Raw genomic sequence first — 23680 nt, 5'->3', positions numbered from 1 at the left:
CAATATAATTGACTAAAACTATAATATGGCAAGTCAAAGCATAATCAAGGACAAAAGATATTTTAGTTCAGGAAAAACAGCCAACATGCTAACCGTATTGCTAGCGTAAGATGTTAAGCATTATAAGAATTTAAACATAATTTTAAAAGCAAATTATATCTATTATTACAATAGAAAAACTTAAATAATTCAAATGGAACTGCCAAGAATGCTGATAAGAGAGAGATTTTTTTAAAGAAAAGTTTTATGAAGTTTCTATCTGCTAAAGTAATTCAAAGGGAAGAATAATTTGCTATTTCATCTGGGGAGGAGTAGAAATCATTAAATTCAAAGGAATTCAGCTATCTATTGCTCTCCATTAAAGGGAAAAAAGCTCCCTTTTTCTGTATCTGCATTTTTATTAGATGTATCAACATATCTGTACAATAACCATAGCAACCTATGACCTGATGACCACTATATTTGTGATATCATGCCAGTGGTGAGATTCAGCCGGTTTGCACCACTTTGACAGAACCAGTAGCTAATTTTTTGCTGCCCAGGCCCAGAATGGACTTCCGGAAGTGGCATCCACACAGAGAACCAGTTGTTCACACATTTGAATCCCACCACTGTATCATACCCAAACTTCATAGTCAATGGATACTCCATCTTTTTGGGATTATCACTCATTATTGATTAAATTTTAGGGTATACTAATTCAAGTGGACACTAGCATGGGTTCTTTACTAATTCCTTCAATCTAGTTCTTCTTAATTGGTTTTCTCACATCTGGATTGCCTTTCACTAAAATAAAGAAAAAAATGTCCCTCCCAGATACTATTCTGGTATCTAATCCTATTTCTCTTCATCACACTTACTAGATTTGATCATACTTTTCACCTAAATCTCTGGAATCTTCTCTTTAAGCATAATTGGAAATAAATAAAAAATGTTTCTATGATATGGAATTAAAACAATTAACATAAGTAAAAAATTACTGTCAGTTTACACAAATTCTTTTTTTTTTAAAACACATTTTATTAGTTTTTTTAAATTTCTTAAGAAAAAATACTCAAGACCCACTGTGGTGTTTGGGTGGTCAAACACTCAAAAGTAAAGACATATATAAACAGCTCAGCACAATACATTTCGCTATCCCCTCTCTATTTCCCTCGAATAACATAATACATTTAAAATATTCCATTTCTATTTTAAATTTCTATAACTGCTAGACCTGTTTTATAACTTTATCAGTTTACAATTACCATAGTTTAGCTTTAAAACAACAAATTATCAATTCTAATTCTTAATCTCTCACATCCCTCATTTTATCACCAATCTCATATGTTTCTTCTTCCACAACACAGTAAATATCCTAATAGCAATAAAGTATTAATCAACCCTATACATGTATAATCCCACAATCAATCCATCTCTTTAAAATAACAAAATAATATTAAACCTTAATTCATTCAAGTTCATTAAACAGAATTCAAATTTTCTCCAATTACTTATCATGCCTTATCACATCTTTGTTGTCATACAAAAAGGTCATCTTACTAATTTAAAACACTCCATTGATTATTGAAACCATCCAATCTAAATAGTCATCATTTTTTCAATCCAATACATAATGATTTTCATCAAAACAAATTCATTTTTATAAAGCAAAATTAATCAATGTCATTTTGCAAATAACTGATGTTTCTTACATTCTGTAAAAGTAAAATTTATTTTTTCTGTATCAGTTATTTGACAAAAGTCATAAAATCACAATTACACAAAATTAAGAATATTTAAGTAGAATCAGTACAAATCCTAATGTTATTTCTGACTCTTAGTTTTACAATGTTTAGTATGTTCTGTATGGACAAATGAAGGTTCTTTATTAGGAGTTAAATTAATAATGTTAATTGCTCTTTTTAATTATGGGAATTACAAATGACTTATTTCTGTGATTTATTTTCCATTTTTTTCTTAATCTGGATGTCACTTTTATTCTAGTGGTTTTGAATGTTTCCATTTAATAAAAAAAGAACCCCAGTATCATGTCATGGGCACCCTCTTGTGGTCACCACAGAAAGACTTTCAGATATATTTCAGTGAACCCTGGTGAAGCCATAGTTCCATGCAGTCTTTTCCACTTCAGACTTAGTTTGGTTCAGGGTTCATTGGGACTGTGTTTCTGATACATTCTCTCTGCCCTTGTTGAAAGTATCATTAAATTGGATATTGATTCAAGCTTTTTTCTGTCCAGATTTCAATAATTAATCATGTTTCTTGTCATAAAACTGACCAGACTAGAATTCACTGTCCCATATAGGTAAGACTGCACACATTACAGAAGATTTTAATTCACTACTATATCATCATAGTTACCCAAGTTTCCCTATGTAGTTGTTGTAGTAAAACCACAGAAAGATAAACTCCAAGAAATTACGATAAAGGTTTTATACAACTTTGTCATATATATGAATTGATAAAGCAAGAGAAGAACAGAACATCATATGAAAAAGTCAAGCAAGGCAAGTGGGTATTAAAAATTAAATCTTATAATAGAGTAAGACATACAACTCAAGGTAAGACAGATCAACCAACAAAGTTTCCCCATAGGATAAGATATACAAATCCTTTTGGAATTGGGTTCGATTCATGTTAACAGGGAAGTATATAAGCAAGAAGTCTTTCACGCAATGGTTTTTAGAGGAAAGTTATCCAGGTTGACAATGCATACTGCACTACATTCTGAAAGAATAAACATAGGGATATGCATCAAAAAATGCATAAATTGAAAACATTGCATTGGACACTTGAGCTGGATGAATACACATTTTAGACATTTGCACTGCATGTACGTTTGCTAGCTCATAGCCATCTTCATCTTTTCCATAAAATCTATATATTTAGCACTGTGGATAAATACTTGACAAGTAAAGATAGTTTAAATTGCTTAAATTAAATAATCAACTGCAACATGTTGCTTAGGAGAGCCGTGGTGGTGCAATGGTTAGAATGCAGTACTGTAGGCTAACTCACTGCTCACTCCAGCAGTTCGATTCTGAATGGCTCAAGATTGACTCAACTTACCATCCTTCCAAGGTCAGTAAAATGAGGACCCAGATTGTTGGGGGCAATATGCTGACTCTGTAAACCACTTAGAGAGGGCTGTGAAGCACTATGAAGCAGTATATAATTGCTGTTGCTATTGCTAGTAATACACAACTGTGTCTCTATTCCCAGCTTGAGACAAAAAAAACCCCACTACATTTTCAGCTTCCTGCCCATCCTTATTTCATGTAATGTGGAGGATAACAAGTATGTCAATATGTATATTGTAGTTTTCTAAATGAAAAGAAAAAAGATACTCCTTCAAATGTCCACTAAAATCTGTGACTACCTGAACTAAAGACCAAGTATTCTGCACATCAAAACCCAATCAGATCTTCACATCAATTGAGAAGTAAGAACTGATACTTTATATACAACACCACACAATTTATTTTCTGGAATGGTTTGTGGACCTGATTTTAATGTTGATAGTATATAAACAAGATATTTCATCTATTCCCTGGTACCTGATAACTGTATAATATACATTGTTTGTTATAGTAATTTTAATATTTTGCAATTATACAAAATTTAAAGTCTTATTTAAATTGATTCCAATAAGAAACCTATATGACATGTTCATATCATTATTTTTTTTTGCAGGGTTTTACTTAATAAAAATGCCTTTATTGAAATGAGAATTAGGGATTATAGTGGTGAATTATATTATAGATAATATGACAGCTGTTGGAATATTCATGAGCAGGAAGAGTCATGTGGTAACTCAGTCAGCCAATGTGAAGAAAGTGCTACTGAGTCTGTGCAAAAGGGTATTGAGTTAGGAGCTGGATTTTCAGTCTCAGGTTTGTGTCTGTATCTCTCTGTAAGAAGTCTTCATTAAGCTATGTTGCTGTAAAGAAGAATGTATGGTATTGTAAATATTTTGATATAAATATAAAGAAGTTATTTTGAATCAGCTAAATGCAGTCAACTGTGAGAGCTTCTGATTTATTTTTTCACCAACAGAGAAATTAAAATTCTCTAACTGTAGGGGTGAGAGACAGGCGAAATTTGTGTGCAGAAAACTGCCACCCCCAACGCTTGTATCTTTTCCCTGCATCTATCTCCCCCCCCTCACATCACCATAGTGACGTGAAAGTGCGCAGGTCTGTGTGACCTTGCCAGTTTGATAAGGCTGGCTGGTGAACAACAAGTTTCCCTGTTTATGGCCTCTAGCTTTTTACTCTTGAGGATTGGTAAAGGATTTTAGCCAATGAAATGCTATTGCTATGCAGTATCTTTTGCTATTTGTAAATCTCTATTAAACAATAAAGGCTGCGTAGAAAGTGGCCATTTCTTTGCACCCTTCAATGACTAAGGACTGATTACTACAGCTGGCGCCCTCAGCAGGGACATTTTGTTTTGGGACCCCTACAGGAATAAGCAGCTGCCAACATACTTACCATCGTCTGGAACTGACCCCTAAGTGAATTTTCGTCTTACGAGACCCCTCAGTGAGTAAGTATGGGCTGCAAGTTATCTCAGCCCCCGCAAAAGCAAGGACAGGCATGGAGGAACTCAGATTCCTCCTCTAACCTGGGGCAGACACAAGGAAGCTGGTGGGCTGAGATAGGAAAACAGTGTTCTTTGAATCCTGAGCATCGGACGCTTAGGCTAAAAGATAAGAGCATAAATTACATCTTGAACCTTGGGCTTTAGTATAAACATCTATAATGTTCAGTTCTGTCAGAAAAGGAAAGAAAAAAAAATGGACCCAAATACTTCAAAAGGGCAATTAACTATCAGCCCCCTTCTGCTTGCAACTAAGTAAAATTTATTCCTTCTAAAAACATCTTTAATTGGATTTTCAGCTTCTTCTGAAGAGGCTAATTCTTTGTTGATTAGTTAAAGTCATAAATCAAAATGTACTCCCTCAGAGTGCTTTGAAAGTTTGCAATATATTAAGTTAGCCGTCAGACAAATGTCTGGTTGTATTTTGTGTTATGTGTAAGGACCCACCCCACTTTGCATCTTAAGAAGACAGAACTCTTGGAATAATTCTTCCAACAGGAATCCTTTATTAAGAGAAAATGGTTGTAGGCATGCTAGACAGGACTTGGGGTCCAAGCTCTCCCATTCAAGGTTTTAAGGGGTTCCCCAGTAGTCCCACCCAATCAACCCCCCTTCCAGTGATAGTTTCAAGTATCACAATTCCACTCCCTTTCTTCTTTCTTCCGTCTGGATGGAGACTTCAGATAACTACATGAAAGGCAACTTCCCTCCTTTGGTATGTTAACGCTTCGAGGTTACAATAAACACACATTCAGCATTCAGCTCTTTGAAGTGTAAAGAAGGAAGTGAGGGCCATAAAGCCCCTTTGTTCTCCCCCTTCTCTCCCTCTTATGGCAGAATCCAGAGAAGGCAGAATTGGGAGTTTCTATATTTGATAATTTAAAGATGAAATATAATTGGATTCTGACATCCGGCCCCTCTTAACAATAAGAGAGATCCACCTGAAGAAAACACAAGTATAAAATTTAGTCAGGCTTGTTAGGATACTCTGTGTGAAACTTCTTCAATAGCTTCGGGGCTCTGACATGACGTTTATGGACCCACTCATTTTGTGAGGGAGGGAGGTGTTTCCAGGCAACTAGGTACTGAGTTGCTCCATGATATCTCCTAGAGTCAAGGACTTCCTTTATTTCGAAGTGTTGTTCACCCTCCACCATGATTGGAGGTGGTGGGGGGGGATTTTTGGCCGTAGAGGTGACTGATGCTCTCTTTTCAGCAAGCTGCAATGAAAAATTGGGTGTATTTGCCTGAGATTTTTGGGTAATTCTAATTCTACTGTTACTGGATTTATGATTCTTTTGATTGGAAAAGGTCCTATGTATTTTGGTCCAAGTTTTTTACAGGGCTGTAGGGACTTTAGGTATTTTGTAGATAAGTACACCATCTCTCCTATAATGAATGGTGTAGGCTCAACCCTTTTTTTATCGGCTTGTGTTTTGTAAGCCTGCCTAGCTTCATCTAGTGCTTTTCTGACTATTGGCCAGGTGTTTTGTAATTTTTCCATCCATTCTTTCAGCGAGGGGATCGTTGGTTCGTTTGGGGTTAATTCTGGCATGGGGTTGAAACTTTGACTGGTGGCTATTTGAAAAGGAGTGTAACCTGTGCTGGAGTGGACTGCATTATTGTAGGCAACTTCTGCAAAGGGGAGTAAGTCCGCCCACTCGGTCTGCTGGAAACTAAGAAAACATCTTAAATATTGCTTAAGTACTGAGTTCATTTTTTCAGCCCCCCCATTTCCTTGAGGGTGGTGGCTAGATGTCAGTCCCTGAGTGGTTCCTAAGAGGGATAAAAATTCCTTCCAAAATGCAGACGTAAATTGCACCCCCCTGTCAGAGATGATGCGTTGGGGTGCCCCATGCAATCTGTAAATGTGTTGGATGAAAAGTTTTGCTAAGGCTTTTGCAGTGGGAATCTTTTGGCAAGGGATAAAGTGCACCTGTTTGGAAAACAAGTCCGTGACCGTCCAGACCACAGTATTCCCATTGCTTTCTGGCAATTCCACTATAAAATCCATGGCTATTTCTCTCCAGGGGGCTGAGGGACTTGCCACTGTTTGCAATAGTCCTGGCACTTTCCCTTGCAACCTCTTTGCCGTGGCACATTTTGGACAACTGGCTATATAACTTTCAATGTCCTTTTTCATGGATGGCCACCAAAATTGCCGTTTAATTAAATGTAAAGTTTTTACAAATCCAAAATGCCCTGCTGATTTTGTGTCATGGCAAAGGTGCATGAAAGTTACTCTTTGAGTTGTTGGTATATATAACTTTTCCCCTATCCAAGGCAACCCGTCTTTCATTGTGCACACATTTTTGTTTTTCTGGAACCAATCATCTGTTTCCAAACTTTTTCTGAATTCAATTCCAGTTTGGCTGTCCAGTTGTGGTTTTAATTTGGCTTGGGTTCTTGTGGTTACTGGTGCTGCCAGTTGTGACTCTGCCATTATTGGTCTAGAGTCTGTGGTTCGTGCGCTGTTATATTGGGGCATGCGAGATAGTGCATCTGCCAGGAAGTTCTTTCTTCCTGGTAAATGTTTGAGCTTAAATTGGAATTGGTGAAAATGCTGGGACCAGCGGGCTTGTTTGGGATTGAGTTTCCTGGAAGTTTTCAGGGCTTCCAAATTTTTGTGATCAGTCCACACCTGGAAGGGGATTTTGTTGCCTTCCAGGAACTGTCGCCATGTGAGTAATGCCCAACGTATCCCATAAGCCTCCTTCTCCCATACGGGCCAGCGCTGTTCTGTTTCCGTGAGTTTCTTGGATGTATATGCACAGGGTTGCAATACTGCATCATCATTTTCTTGTAATAGCACAGCCCCCACTGCCACATCACTTGCATCTGCCTGTATTATGAAGGGTTTGTCCATGTCTGGGTGCCTTAGTACTGGTTCGGCAGAAAAAAGTCTCTTTAGTCTCTCAAACGCTGCTTGGCACTCCATTGTCCATGTTAGTGGCTGGCTAGGTTTTACTGAGGATGTTCCCTTCATTTTTAGTAAGTTAGTGAGGGGCAAGGCTATCTGTGCAAATGAGGGGATGAATTGGCGGTAAAAATTTGCAAAGCCCAGGAAACTTTGTAGTTGCTTTCTTGTGCGGGGTGGTGCCCAATTCTATACTGCTTCTGGTCCATTTCAATGCCCTGTGGGGATATGCGATAGCCTAGGTAGTCTATCCTTTCCTGGTGGAATTCGCATTTTGAGAGTTTGGCATATAGGTGAGCGGCTCGCAGCTTCTTTAAAACCGCTCTGACAAGTTTGACGTGTTCTTCTTTTGTTTCAGTAAAGATAAGAATGTCGTCCAAGTAAACAAGGACCCCCTTAAACAGGTGCTCCCTTAGAACGTCATTGATTAATTGCATAAAGACTGCAGGGCCCCCTTGTAATCCAAATGGCAAGACTTTGAATTGATAGCACCCCATGGGGCAGTTAAATGCAGTCTTCCATTCGTCCCCTTCCTTGATTCTCACTCGATAGTAAGCTTCCCTTAAGTCTAATTTAGAAAAAATTTTCCCTTTCGATAGGTGTGACAGCATGTCTTTCATGAGGGGCAGCGGGTATAGGTTGCTTTCACTGATTGTATTCAGGGCCCTATAATCCACGCATAAACGTAAAGAGCCATCCTTCTTCTCTCTAAAAAGGACCGGGGCAGCCACTTTAGGCTTGGCTGGCTCAATGAAACCTCTCTCCAGGTTTTTTTTTATAAATCTTTCCATTTCCTCCTTCTCCTTTGGGCTCATGGAGTATAATCTGGGCTTCGGGAGTTTTGCCCCAGGCTTGAATTCAATGGTACAGTCTGTGGGTCGGTGGGGGGAAGCTCATTCGCCCTCTCCTCACTGAAGACTTCAGCAAGGTCCCTATATTCCTCTGGTATTTCTGTTAATCTTTTTTCCTCTCCTATGGATGCTTTTTCTATTCTTGATTCTGGTAGCCTCCCTTGGGGTTTTAAGTCCATAGGGTCCCCCTTCGGGAATTTGATTTCTGTCGTCCTCCAATTTACCCAGGGGTTCCATTTTTTCAACCATTCCATCCCTAGAATCATTGGGCATTCCATACCTGGGGTCACCACAAACGTTAAGTCCTCTTCATGGTTGCCCAGGGAGAGATGTATTGGCAAAGTGGCTAGGGTAGCTGGCACCCCCCCTGCTATGGATCCATCTAGCTGGCCAAATGAGATTGGTTGTTCCAGTCTCCTGGATGGGATGCCCAGATTCCCCACTAGTGTTGGGCTAATGAGGCAGCGGGTACAGCCAGAGTCTATTAAGGCTTTCACCTTCACAGCTTCGGGCATGGGGGGGATTAATATAGTCACTGTTTTGAAGATGGGTGTGATGCATCCACTTACCAGGGGTTCGCCCTCCGAGCTGTCATCTGAGGCATCCACCGGCCCTGTGGTGTAGGCTGGAGTCCTTTCCCCTTGGTGAGCAGAGGTGGGGGTTTCTGCAATTTCCATCATTCTCATGGCCGTTTCTTTTGGCTTAGCTGAATACTTTCCGGGTTTGTTGATTGGGGATCTGTCTGGGTTGTGCTGGGGGGCCTTTGAGCGGCATTCTACAGCTCGATGCCCTTCTCTTCCGCACTTGAAACATCCCATTTGCTTCTTGGCTGTATCCGATGATTTCACCGGTTGGTGTGTCAGCTCAGGCGGGGGGCGGCTCCATTGTTTTCCTCGGCGGTGCCTCTTCAATATGTCGATCTCTGCTTCCTCTGCCAAGACGTACCATTCCTCAAGTCGATGTGGGTCCCCTCGGGGCAGGCAAGCATCATATAGATCATAGTTTAGTCCGTCTTTGAAATGGCCAAGGAGGATGTCTTCTGGCCAATTCAGTTTGCTGGCAATGGCCCGGAATTCTTGTGTATACTCAGCCACTGGGCGTTTGCCCTGCCTCATCGTTGTTATTCTTTCACGGGCTTTGCGATCAGCCAGGGGGTCTTCAAATCGTCTTCTCAAAGAGGACATGAAACGGTTGAAGTTACTGAGTTCTGGGGCATTGGAGTCATGCAAGTTCACTACCCAATCCGCAGCTGGTCCATCCAGGGCAGATTGCACGATCCGGATGCGGGCTTTGTCGCTGGGAATGTCCTGCCCATATTCCTCCATGTAGCTGAGGACTTGGGTTAGGAAAAACCCCAAGCGTGTTGGCTCCCCTTTGAATTTCACTTCCAACGGTGGACGTCTTGGAATGGATCGGTGCCTCTGTTGTGGGTGGTAGTGCCTTCCGTCCAGATTGCCATCTGTGGTCCGGTAGGGGGTGGGAGCTCCTGGATCAGTAGATGTCCCTGGGGTTGCAGGTTCCATGTCCCCCTCGGTGTCTCTCCCTTTGCGGCTCCAGGAACTGGGGCGGCCGTAGGGTTCAGTATTCTCCTCTCCTAGGGAGCTGAGAGTTCTCTTCATCAGGTCAATAGCTTTCTCTAGGATCCAGTCTGAGTACGGTGCCCAGCTTCCTCCCTCTTCACTTGCGTGCAGGGATTTCTCCATCTCCTGCTTCCATTCTGGTTGCTTGGTCCCCCGTCTCAGGGTCACCTTTCTTGATTCCTTTCCCCACTCACTTTTCTTTCCAACGCCCATCGACCAGCGAGGCTTGTGGTCCTGTGTCTCCACCACTTCTTCTCCTGAGGAATCTGGCCTCTCGGATCCCAACATCTGGCAAGGTTCCAACTGGGTCAGCGGCTCTCTTTCCAGGGAGTTTTCCCCCTCTCTTGCTCCATTGTCTGACATGGTAAATTTTTGCAAAATCCCCCGGCAAGGGTCTCCTTCCAGGTGGATTAATTTTGCAAGTCCTGTCTAATGTAAGGACCCACCCCACTTTGCATCTTAAGAAGACAGAACTCTTGGAATAATTCTTCCAACAGGAATCCTTTATTAAGAGAAAATGGTTGCAGGCATGCTAGACAGGACTTGGGGTCCAAGCTCTCCCATTCAAGGTTTTAAGGGGTTCCCCAGTAGTCCCACCCAATCAACCCCCCTTCCAGTGATAGTTTCAAGTATCACAATTCCACTCCCTTTCTTCTTTCTTCCGTCTGGATGGAGACTTCAGATAACTACATGAAAGGCAACTTCCCTCCTTTGGTATGTTAACGCTTCGAGGTTACAATAAACACACATTCAGCATTCAGCTCTTTGAAGTGTAAAGAAGGAAGTGAGGGCCATAAAGCCCCTTTGTTCTCCCCCTTCTCTCCCTCTTATGGCAGAATCCAGAGAAGGCAGAATTGGGAGTTTCTATATTTGATAATTTAAAGATGAAATATAATTGGATTCTGACATTATGTGTGTGTGTGTGGCCACTCAGAACATTATGCTTGGGCTTGGAATGGTGAGAAAAATGGGAGATGATTAGGGCCCTCAAACCACTTTTTGGTTGAAATCACCCTGTCATTTTTCTCGCTTCTTGCAGGACAAGTTATATGTCTAAATAAATGTTGTTGTAACAGTATTTGTGTATATACGTTTGTCTGTGTCGTTCTGTGTTATTCCAAGACTTGGAAGAGGCTCAAAGCCCTCTGTGATAACAACAATACAAAAAGGCCTTGCTAAGAATATATGGTTTGCCTGGAGAAAGTATGAAATGAAATAATTGTATGTGGAATGGTTTTATGCAAACAGTCAGTATGGAACTGAATGAGTTAATTTGCTGAAGTGTGTGTTAGCCTTCAAAACCCACCCATTTTCTCCCTAACTGTGAAAATAATAGTAAATATTTGTATGAGAAGAATTTCATGGAGAATGTATGAGAGAATTTATTGAAAGATGTATATGAAGGAGATTAAACTATTTTTTGGTGGTGAGATTTCTCCCCCCCCCCAGTCTCTTTCGGCTGGCTGCGTTGCTTAAAGAGCCAGAGACAGGAAGGAGGGGGGGGAACTTTTCGTTTAAAAAAAAATTTCCTCTGCTTGGAATTGTAATCTAAGAAGAGTGGAGTGAATCTGAAACTTGACATTCACCTATGCAGTTTCGGCAAATAATTTTTTTTATTCAAAAGAGAAACAGTAAATGTTGGACAATATTTTTTATAACCAACAACCAAAAGAACTAACTGAATTACATTGTTATAGATTTATACATATTTAACCTATTTATATAAAAATTATTTCCATCTGAATGGACTTTGCTTAAATTGAAGCACCAAAGATACAATTTAATTGGCTTTCAGAAAATATAAAATGATTTAGGATTGCAATAAGTCCCAGAAAAAAATATAGTTGCACAAATTGATGACATCATGAATACTCAATTTGTGGATAGAATTTCACACTTTTGATTTTTTCCTACTAGTAAATTACCTAATGGAGTATTAACTGTAATAGAAATGCAGAAAGTATATTGAATTGAATAATATTTACCTACCATATCCCATCCCAAAATGTTTTATTTTTTATCCAGGTGGTTGCTAAAATGATAACCTTAGGACGCACAAGAACTTGCCGTCGGAAAAGGAACTGATTTAATTAATATTGTTTTCAAAAATAACTTATCTCTTTAATGTGCTTTAACTGACTATATAGGCTGTATTTCATATCATTTGCCTAATGATCTTTGACTTGCTTGTTTAATGACTTTTTCCTTTCCAGTCCAGCCACTGCTTTCTCTTTCTCCCTTGCCACAAATTATTGCTTTTTCTGATGGAGGGTGAATGAGAGGAGCAATTGCTTACAAGGATGATACCTGGAAAGTGTCCTACACTGCAATGCAACGCTTATCACAATGCTCAGAATTATTTTAGCTTTTAAAACCTTTTCTCAACAGTCTTTTAACTTAATCTCTGACTCTCATTATGTGTGCCAACTTACTTTTACTCCTTCAGGTGCTTACATCACACCCAGGATTGACCCCAATCTTATGACTTTGTTTTTAACTTTGCAGCAGCTGCTCCATAACTGAAAGCATTTATAGTTTTGTTTCTCATATACACAATCACTCCTCCCTTCCTGGGCCTAATTTTTTTTATGTCTTTTTTATGTCTTTTATGTGGTTTTGCCTCTAATCAACTATGACAAATGGACGTTATCCATGTTCTCTCTTTTTGGCTTCCTAGAAATGTATATTCATAAATAGGTATTTAGGAACAATTTCCCCCACCTCTATGAGGGGAAACAGCTTCACATGTTATTTTTCATCTTTTTTTGGCCGCTACAGCCCTGGGTAAACCCTCTTCCCTAAAAACTGACAATGGGCCAGCCTATTTTTCAGTGGCCTTTTTACAATTTTATACAACCTGAAATATTGTTTTTACTCATGGTCTTCTCTATAATTCCACGGGTCAAGCTATCGTGGAACATGCTAATTGATCTTTCAAGGACTGCCTTCACAAACAAATAAAAAAGGACGGATTATCTAGGATACCCAATTTGTCGTGGGTAATACAACAGGTTCAAAAAGTATTATTTACATCACACCAATTGAATATTTCCATTCCAAATTTGACTGATTATCAGAGACACTCTTAACAGAAAACAAGCTTGCCTCCACCTCCGGCATATCGGGCATTACCAGACAAAGCATGGTTGGGACCAGTCCCTCTGATCACTTGGGGACGGGGCTACGCTGCTGTGCTTGCTCCAACAGGACCTTTGTGGATTCCAGCGCATTGTGATCACCCAGCCAGGGATGTCGTGCCACTAGTCCCTGGACCCAGTCCTAGAAATGGCAAGGGTGACTCTACAGATGGCACAGCAAGTAATCTAATCCTGACATGCCAGGCAGCCAGTGATGTGGGGAGATGTAAAGAACTTGATCCCCAAGAACCTGTGTGCTGCCATTTTTGTGGTTTTAACTGCAAATTTCTTATCCATCATTTGTTTATGTCTGATCATTAACATCTGTCCTTTGACAACTGTAACTGTCATCCCATTCAAACAATCATTCGAACAACGAATGAAGCAAAATCTAACATCACACAAAATGACTTCTTTTGTTTATCTGAAATGTATGACATGGAAAATTTGCTTTCTACATGTTTAGTCTTTGTTTGCACCCCTTCTGCAGTAATTCAAAACTTCACTGACTCTGGGAGGTTATTGCTTAAAAAACCTCACTTTCATCGCATTGACTCACCTGCTTTAAACTGCACAGCTTCAATAGAGACTTCCTTTCATTTTGGACATGCTTGGCTACTGCAAGGAGGGTTTTTTATGTGTGGTCAAGAAAGTTTAAATTATATTCCTGCTAATATTAGTGAAGCACAATGTTGCCTCAGCCAGCTGATTCCTGTTTTGCTTTCCAAACAACAAGTTCACATGAACCATTCTTCACGTGATGTCACACTAGACAACACTTATGACTCTGAGACAACCTTACTTTGTAGCATTGGCTATATCTCTAGTGGGCGTGCCAGGACTTGCTGTTCGTGCTCACCTCAACATTAATGCTATTACATGAAATTTGGCAAAAACAATTAATACTACTTCTTCAACTATTTCATCGATCAACCATGAACTGCAAAATTTGAGAACTATTTTGCAAAATCATGCTGCAATTGATTATTTGCTTTTACACCAGCATTTGGGTTGTAAACGTTTTGAGGAAATGTATTGTTTCAATATTTCTGATAATTCATGAACCATCCAGCACCAGATTTATATTTTATACAATTTGGCCTTTGATTTTAAAATTGGTACCTTAGGATCTTTATGGGTGCTGTTTATGTAATGTATTTCTTTCATTTTGCAATATATGTATTAGAGCTTTAAATCCCAGTAGATTCTCTCTCACATTGCCTCAGGGTCAAGTTTTGGCCCTATATTAACAACTGCAAGGATGCTCCTCCCCTGATTATAATCCTTTTATTAACCCCGCTTATGGCGATATTTTGTCTAACAAAACAAAAAGGAGTGAGATGTAGGGGTGAAAGACAGGTGAAAGTCGTGTGCAGAAAACTGCCGCCCCAACGCTTGTATCTTTTCCCTGCATCTATCTCCCCCCCCCCTCACATCACCATAGTGACGTGAAAGTGCGCAGGTTTATGTGACCTTGCCAGTTTGATAAGGCTGGCTGGTGAACAACAAGTTTCCCTGTTTATGGCCTCTAGCCTTTTACTCTTGAGGATTGGTAAAGGATTTTAGCCAATGAAATGCTATTGCCATGCAGTATCTTTTGCTATTTGTAAATCTCTATTAAACAATAAAGGCTGGAGCTTCCGGTACGGGGTGACGGCGATGGCGGCTACTTAGTAGCCGTCCAGCTGGGAAGGTGTCAGAACCACGGAGCGCAGCGCGTATCAGCTGGCCTGCGGTTCGGAATCCCCTTCCCGGGCAAAGGGAAGGGGTAGAGAATGCAGGAGTAGAGGTAGAACCCCTGAACCCCCTCTGGATTTATTCCTAGAGGGGGTGGAAGGAGTGTTCCCTCGGAGCTCCTGCTGATCTCCGCCTCCCAGCTGTTTTTGCTTCTTTGGAAGCAAAAGAAACTGCCGCCTCTATCTCCGCGATTACAGTGTCTTGGTGAGTAACTTTTGAAGCGGACAGAGCGGTTTAAAGGATTCTTTTTTTAGTCTAGTGTTTTATTTCTTTCTTTTAGTTAGTTTTGGCTATCTTTCCTTTGTTCTTTCTTGCTGGCATGGAGAGAGAAAATAAGATGGCGTTTTGAAAGTGTTGGAGTTTTTTTTTTCTTTCTTTGTCTCTTTGTTCTTAAAGTACTGGACTTAAATGACTGTTTCTGATCTCTTTGTTCCTGGTTTTGGATTTTTCTTTTGATTTTTTTCCTTTTTCTTTTTTGGACTTTTAAGGATTATAGTATTTTTGCCTTTTTTTAAATTCTGTTTCCCTCCTCCCTTTTTTGGGGGGGGAGAAGGGAAGAGAGAACTGTATTTCATAAAATGGCTTCAAAGAGACAGCCGCCTTCTATAACATCTAAGGTGGTTTCCTCTCCCACAACTCTAATTGCACAACAACCACAACAACAACCCAAACATGTACCACCGACCTAGTCACCACCCTCCCCTCCTTTGCCAGGCCTGTCAGCACAAGAGATTAAAGGTATAATGGGAGATGCTGTATCCCAAATCAGAGATGAAATGAAGCAACTTGTTACACAGATTAAATCTGAAATTAAAGAAGAGTTAAGTGGGATGAAGGTCTCATTAGAAGACAATAATACCATCTTGCGGCAAGATATAGTTGCAGCTGTATCAGGCTTGGCTACGGTGGTGGTGAAGCTGGACTCGAGAGTGGATCCCCGGTTCGAAACCGGGTGGAAACACCGGGCTGATATTTTTAGATGCTGAAAAAGCCTTTGGTCAACTGAATTGGCATTTTATGTTAAGAGTAATTGAAGAGATGAACTTTGGTGAAAAGATATTACAAGCTCTTACGGTAATATATCAAAAACAAACGGCACAACTTATTGTCAATGGAGGTTTGTCAGAGGTTTTTATAATAGAGAAAGGTACTAGGCAGGGATGTCCATTATCACCATTGTTGTTTGTTCTAACACTGGAATTACTGTTGATCAAAATTCGAGAGTCGCAGGAAATTAAAGGAATAGAAGTTAACAAAAAAGAATACAAGTTAAGAGCTTTTGCGGACGACTTGGTGGTTACTTTGTCGCAACCTACCCATTCTGCAGTAAAGCTATTACAGTTGATCCATTATTATGGTTTGGTTTCGGGTTTTAAGATTAATGTTAATAAGACTAAAATCCTACCTAAAAATATGACTATTCAGGAGAAGCAGACTCTGGTTAACTTGACGGGTTTTGAAATTGTTAATAAGGTAAAATACTTGGGGGTGATGTTATCTGTTTCTAATGCAAAATTATTTAAAAATAACTATGAAAGGTTGTGGGCTAGTGTACAGAAGGACTTGAAGAATTGGGAGAAGTTGCAATTATCTCTCATGGGAAGAATTGCAGTGATAAAAATGAATATTCTACCCAAGTTTCTTTTTTTGTTCCAAATGTTACCGATTTTGAAGAATGAGATTAATTTAAGTGAATGGCAGAAAGGCGTCAATAAATTCATTTGGGCAGGGAAAAAGCCAAGGGTTAAGTTTAAAATCATGCAAGACTTCCGTGAGAGAGGTGGACTCAAGGTACCAAATTTGAAATTATACTATGATGCGGTGGTTTTAACACTAATTAGTGACTGGGTAAATTTGACAAATCTTGAGATACTCCATCTAGAGGGATGGGATTTACTTTTTGGGTGGCATGCCTATTTAATATTCAATAAAAAAGTGGATTGGGCTTTCAAATCTCACATTATAAGAATTTCCTTACTTAGGATTTGGAGAAAATATTATAAAGATGATTTTAAAGTACCATTATGGGCTATACCTTGGCATGCGATAGAAGGAATAAAAAGAGGTGTTAAAATGGACATGGTGTCTTACAGACAGCTACTCAGATGGGATGGACAAAATTGGCAGTTAAAATCACGGGAAGAGTTAGCACAAGAAAATATTATTTATTCTTGGTTTCAATACAGGCAATTAGTAGACAGATGAAAGGTGGATTGTAAGGTGGGTTTTCTTAGAGAAGATGAAAATTTTATTAAGCAAGTGAAGGATCAAAGACAAACTCATATTAAGAGAATTTATGGGGTTCTAGTTGAATTGGACTCAGAAACGGAATTAATTAAAGATTGTATGATTAGATGGGCGCAGAACTTTAGTGAACCAGTTCCATTGGATACCTGGGAAACCATTTGGGTGAGGATTGTCAAATTTACACAAGCACAGAATTTAAGGGAGAATTTTTATAAAATGTTTTATAGATGGCACCTTGATCCACAAAAAATGTCTTTCATGTACCCTGACTTACAGCCTAAATGTTGGAGATGTGGTTGTTTGGATGCTACCTATTATCACATTTGGTGGTCGTGCAGAGAGATAAAAGCCTTCTGGATTAAGATATGGTGGAATATTCAGAGAATTTTTAGAAGGAGGGTAAAATTTACTCCACAATTATTTTTGCTAGGCATAGTTACTGATTGTGATACAAAGGAGGTTATATTGATGTTAAATTTGATTACAGCCGCAAGGCTGTTAGTAGGACAATACTGGAAGAAGGAATCTTTGCCTACAATGCAGGAATGGTTCCTTAAAGTGTCTTATTTGGCGGAAATGGCAAAGATTTCGGCTTTTTTTAAAGGAACAAATGCAAGAGAAATTTTTAGCTGTTTGGGATAAATGGATAAAATTTATACAATTTAAATTGGATATAAAAAAATATCACATAGCTTTTTCATAACTTTTATTTTTATATATATATACATATATCTCAGTGTTATATTTTCTTTTTATATATATATATATATAACTTTTTTAATTCTTTTTTAATTAAGCCTATATTCTGCTCTGGGAAGCTCAGGGGGGGAAGGGGGTGGGTGTTTTGGGGGGGGTCAGGGAAGGGGAGTTTTGTTATGTCATGTTTAGCTTTTTTGTATATGTTGTTTTTCGTTTTTGTATTGTTATTTTGTTTTTTTGTAAAAATTTATAAAAATTTTCAATAAAAAATAAATAAATAAAGGCTGCGTAGAAAGTGGCCATTTCTTTGCACCCTTCAATGACTAAGGACTGATTACTACATCTAACAGGTTATGGGCCCAGAGCTTCTGCTATATTTGAGTGTAAAGAAGAGCAAGACTTAAATTTTGAGGCTTTAAAGGCATGTTTGCTTAATGAAGAAGAAAAGCAATATTTTAGGAACAGCCATGAGGAGGAGAAATTCCTGAGGTCCAGACTGCAAGTCTCTGGAGAAGAAACAAGGAGCAAATGGGACCAAGTTGCATCAAAAGAGAGATTTTGCAAGCAGAGAGCTCAGCAAGAAAAGAATTGCTACATTTGTGGAGCAAACAACCATCTGAAAAGGAACTGTTTGCAGAGGAACAATTTGCAGCAAAGGACATTTGTGCAAGCAAAAAAGACTGTTTTGCAAAAGGAACATTTTGGTGTTGCAAATGTTTGCTCTAGCAACAACAGAGACAAGTGGTTAATAGATAGTGGGGCAAGTCAAACAATTGTTAATGACTCTGAATTATTTTGCAGGTTTGTTCCAGTAGCACAAGAAGCTGTGGCTTTGGCAAATGGCCAGAAAGCAAAAGTCATCAGAAGAGGCGATGTAAAAATTCCATATTTGGAATCAAAGTTTACCAATGTGCTTTGTGTACCTGAGATGGAACATAATTTGTTAAGTATGTCTAATTTAGACAAACAAGGTTTTGAGATCATTTTTGTAAATGGGAAGTGTCTCATCAAAAGGAATGGGAATATTTGTGCAGAAGGCATAAAGGAAGATAACCTATATGTATTGCTGGGACAAAAGGTTCAGTGTTCCCATATATTTAAGAATGTTGCAGAGCATGATTCGTGCGTTCACCTTCTACATAGAAGACTTGGCCATGCAAGCTTTAAAGTTTTGCAGCAAATGCAAGATTTTGCAGAAGGGCTATATTTGAAGGGATGCAAAACATATTTAGACTGTTCCGTATGCAAAGCATTGAAGTCAAAGGCATTCCCAGTTAGTAAATATAGCACAAGACAAACAAAAAGAGCTCTAGAGCTGGTCCATGCAGATCTGGTGGGACCTATGCAAGCCAGTTTGGGAGGAGCAAAATATGCACTGGTAATTGTTGATGATTATAGCAGGTATTTGTTTTGCTACTTGCTTAGAGGTAAGACAGAAGTGCTACAACAAGTCAAACAGTGGGTAAGTTTTGTAGAGAGAAGGTACAGACAACAAGTGTGTCAGTTGCAAACTGACAGAAGTACTGAATTTATGTCAACTAAATTCCAACAATGGTTGGGGCAGTTGGGGATAAGACACAGATGTACAAATCCTTACATGGCAGCAGAGAATGGTGTAGCTGAAAGAAGGAATGGTGTTTTGCAAACAATGAAAGATTCATTATTAGAATATTCTGGTATGAGCAGGTCATATTGGGGAGAAGCCATATTGACTGCCAATTATATAGTTAACAGGCTGTGGAGTTCCTCCATTAATAATACTCCATATGCCATTCTATATGGGAGAAAGCCATCACTGGCACATTTGAGAATTTTTGGAAGTACTGCATGGGTACATATTCCGAAAGCAATCAGAAGAAAGGGACAGCAAAAGGCAAGAAAGCTCAGGTTTGTGGGCTATGAGCCAGGGTCAAAAGGATATCGCTTTAGCGATGGAAGTAAAAGAATTGTAATTTCAAGGTCTGCTAATTTTGCAGAACAAAATTGGGACAGAATTAATGCAAATTCTGGATATGTCTCACTTAATGATGGTGATCTATTTAATGACAATAACTCATCTAATGATGGAAAAATTATTATTGAAGATGTCAATGTTCAGGGAGGAGAGGCTGAACAAGACATGAAGCCAGAAAGACTTGAGACACAGGAGCAGTTAATACCATGTAGGTCAGAGCGATGTAACAAAATATCCACCTGACAGGTATTTTGCCAGCAAGGTAAAGGTTTGCAATGTGCAGTATGAGCCAAGAAGTTATAAAGAGGTGTTGGCATTACCAAAAGCTGAACAAGAAAGATGGAAGGAGGCCATGGATAAAGAGATTAAATCCATGGGATACCATGAAGTATTTAAATCAGTGACTTTGCCACAGGGAACCAAAGCTGTGGGTTGTAAGTGGGTATATAAGAAAAAGGTATTGCCAAATAATGATGACTAAACCATTGGGTGGTGTTCACTATGGAGAATGTATTAAGTCAATAGGTCTGATGTCTCTTCCTGTCATGAAGGGAGGAGTGTTGGAATATTCATGAGCAGGAAGAGTCATGTGGTAACTCAGTCAGCCAATGTGAAGAAAGTGCTACTGAGTCTGTGCAAAAGGGTATTGAGTTAGGAGCTGAATTTTCAGTCTCAGGTTTGTGTCTGTATCTCTTGGTAAGAAGTCTTCATTAAGCTATGTTGCTGTAAAGAAGAATGTATGGTATTGTAAATATTTTGATATAAATATAAAGAAGTTATTTTGAATCAGCTAAATGCAGTCAACTTCTGGTTTATTTTTCACCAACAGAGAAATTAAAATTTTCTAACAACAGCTGTTTCCAATTTTTCACTGTTGTAAGATGAAATAAATTTGGCACCTTGCCTTGTATATTAGGAGAAAGAAGGAAGGGAGGGAGGGAGGGATGAAGGGGTGCACCTTCTTTCTCAAAATTAAATACATCACTAAAGACATACATGATTTAAATTTTCAGCAATCTGCGATTCTTTACCATCAAAAAACAACTAAGTGTGCATAGGGAGGAGGAATTGGGAACATTAGAACTTTTGCAGGTTCCTTTCTTTTTCTTCATTGTTAAATACTGTAGCTCACTTAGGGAATCCCTTGGATATTCCTGAAACAAACATCTGGAAAGGAGATGGGAACAGACATTCCACTCTGCCTCTTCATCCCCAACCTTTTTGAATCAAGCAAGGTCTGCAATTGTATTAAGTTGAACATGTAAATTTCCTGATGCTTTAAAGGGTTTGGAAATGTTTTCAGCTCAAATACTTTCCATCTTAATTGCAAAATTTTCTATTGCAAACCAAGAAAGTTGGAAGTGGAAGGATTGTCTTTCCTGAAATAATAAAGAACCTTGATTCCTGATCATATTATATCACAGAGTCCTCACTCACATTGGGCTAATTTTTAAACTTGTTTTAGTTATAGGATTTACTATTATGGGTTTAATTTCATTCCCAAATCTTACAGTACCTAGAAAATTCTGAGGAAAATAATGGAAACATTTCTTAAGGCTCGGAAGAAAGACTTTGGAAAATCTATTACTATTCTAGTAAGAGACAATTAAAGCAACCCCTTTTTGCTAAATTAGGCTGTAATGTATCAACTTCTCTTTCCACAGTCCAAAGAAGAAACAGTTTGGTGATAACATCTGTATGCAAAGGCCCAGCTAATGGACTTCATGGATATCTATGGTGTAAAGAAACAGAAGAAGAAAAACACATGGACATATAATAAGAAAAGTATTTTAAAAATCTAAATTCTTTTAAAAGCAAGGATAAATCCAGCAATCTCACCATTAGCATCATCATCCCATGCTTTTTACTCTAACGAAATGTCAATGGTATCTTCAGATTCAGGAAACAGATTCAAAACACGATAAGTATTGTTTCACAAAGGAAGGAATCTACTATCATGGTTAATATATGTCTACAAATAACTGAAAAGATTAAAAATGATAAAGGGGGGGGAACCTGGAAAAAAATGACAGAATCTGAAAATCTTATACAAAAACAAGACCATTTATTAGGTGGCATCTATAAACATTGAAATACAACATGGAGAGAGAACAAATAAAAATTGCATGATAAAATGAATGCAAAATTTCAAGAAGTAATTGCAGTGCATCAGTGTGAAGAATTGTGGAAAATGAATTTATATTTATTATTCAAAATAAATTTATTACACTATTAAAAAGAATAAAATCTATTGTCAAATTTTCTACAAGTTTTAAAACTTGCCTTTTTATTTTTAATATAATCTTTATTTTTAAAAGAACAATCTTATAGAAAAAATATTAAAAGAAGAAAAGTACAGACTAAAAATAGGAACTAAGAAAAAGAGGCAGAAAAAGGGGGAAAATCTATATTTTATACTTATCAATAGTCCCTAGTTTATCAATGAATTCACAATTGTATTATGAACAATGCAAAATATTGTAAATTACAAGTAATCCTCAACTTAGCACAACTGAGCCCAAAATTTCTGTTCTAAGTGAGAGAGTTGTTAAGTGAATTTTGCCTCATTTTATAACCTTGCCACAGTTGTTAAGGGAATCACTGCAGTTGTTAAGTTAGTAACATGGCTGTTAAGTAAATCTGGCTTCCCCATTGCCTTTGCTTATCAGAAAGTCACAAAAAGTGATCATATGACCCCGAGACATTGCAGCTATAAATAATATTCAACTATCAATAAATATGAGACAGTGACTAAGCATCTAAATTTTCATCACATGACATGGGGGATGCTGGAATGGTTGCAAGTGTGAAAAACATAAGTCAGTTTTATCAGTGCTGTTGTAACTTCTAAGGATCACTAAATGAACTGTTGTAAATCAAAGACTCTACAATAACAAATATTGCTGCACCTTTTTTCCTGCCTAAACCTTTTTAAAGACTCTCTGCCTAGTTGCATGATCAAAAAAGGTGTTTCTTCGCTACCAGTTTTCCTCATAGTCCACAACTCCCATTCCCCTCCCCTTCTGCTTGGCACAATGGCAGACAGTTCTGTACATCAATCAAGGTGGAGGAGGAGTGATTTCTGACACTCCTTGCCAGCTTCCTACAAGCAACATCAATGGGAAAGTCAGCAGGAATTTGGAAGTCATTCATATTCCCACTGGGTTTTGTTTTTTTGTTTTTTGTTTGCCCAGGGTCCTTCTGTTTCTCTGTTTAGATAAGGTATTATCTCTGAAAGTATGACCCAGTGGGGCATGGGCTGTCTGATATCAATGTAAAAGTAGAAAATTGTCCCTTACATTATTGTTGCAAACCAACTGCTGCTATTTCTTAAATATTACAAAATTAATTTCTACTAGCAACAAGTAAAAATATGAAAAGTTGACTATGCTTTCAGGATTTGTTTTTTAAAAAGAAAATACTGGTTTTTTTGTCTACATAAATAAGAATATTTTTTAAAAAACTGGAACTAATTTTTAGCAAGAAAAGAAAAGGGGGAGTGCAAACTGGTTTAAAGTATTGACTAACGGATATTTATACATAGGGAAGTTTACATACTAATACATGTTAAAAGCCTCACTGTTTTCTCAATGCTTTAGAGTCTTCACTTGACAGATGTTTGAAAAGGTGTGCCAGTTAAAGATTGCATGGTCAAATGGGCTCAAAATTTTGATGAGCCGGTTTTATTAGAAACATGGGAGATAATTTGGGTGAGGAATGTTAAATTCACGCAAGCTCAAAATCTACAGGAAAATTTTTATAAAATGTTTTATAGATGGCACCTTGATCCACAAAAGATGTCTCGTATGTATTCAAATTTGCAACCTAAATGTTGGAGATGTGGTTGTTTGGATGCAACGTATTATCATATTTGGTGGTCATGTAAAAGTATAAAAGCTTTTTGGATAAAGATAAGGTGGAATATTCAAAAAAATTTTAAGAGAAGGATAAAATTC

The 23680-nt window shown here is 38.4% G+C and overlaps 1 long non-coding RNA gene across 1 annotated transcript in view; it reads left to right on the top strand.

Moving 5' to 3' along the window:
• Nucleotides 1–23435, top strand: part of LOC120297782 — a 145763-nt gene extending 122328 nt beyond the window's left edge. The window contains exon 3 of the long non-coding RNA XR_005553883.1: nt 21389–23435. This is a non-coding gene — a long non-coding RNA (uncharacterized LOC120297782). The remainder of the gene's footprint in view (nt 1–21388) is intronic.
• The last annotated feature ends 245 nt before the right edge of the window (nt 23436–23680 follow it).

Source organism: Crotalus tigris, unplaced genomic scaffold (assembly GCF_016545835.1).
Source record: "Crotalus tigris isolate CLP2741 ecotype Arizona unplaced genomic scaffold, ASM1654583v1 scf7180000023689.1477605, whole genome shotgun sequence".
Lineage (NCBI taxonomy): Eukaryota > Metazoa > Chordata > Lepidosauria > Squamata > Viperidae > Crotalus > Crotalus tigris.
This window is presented reverse-complemented; position numbering and strand designations above follow the sequence as displayed.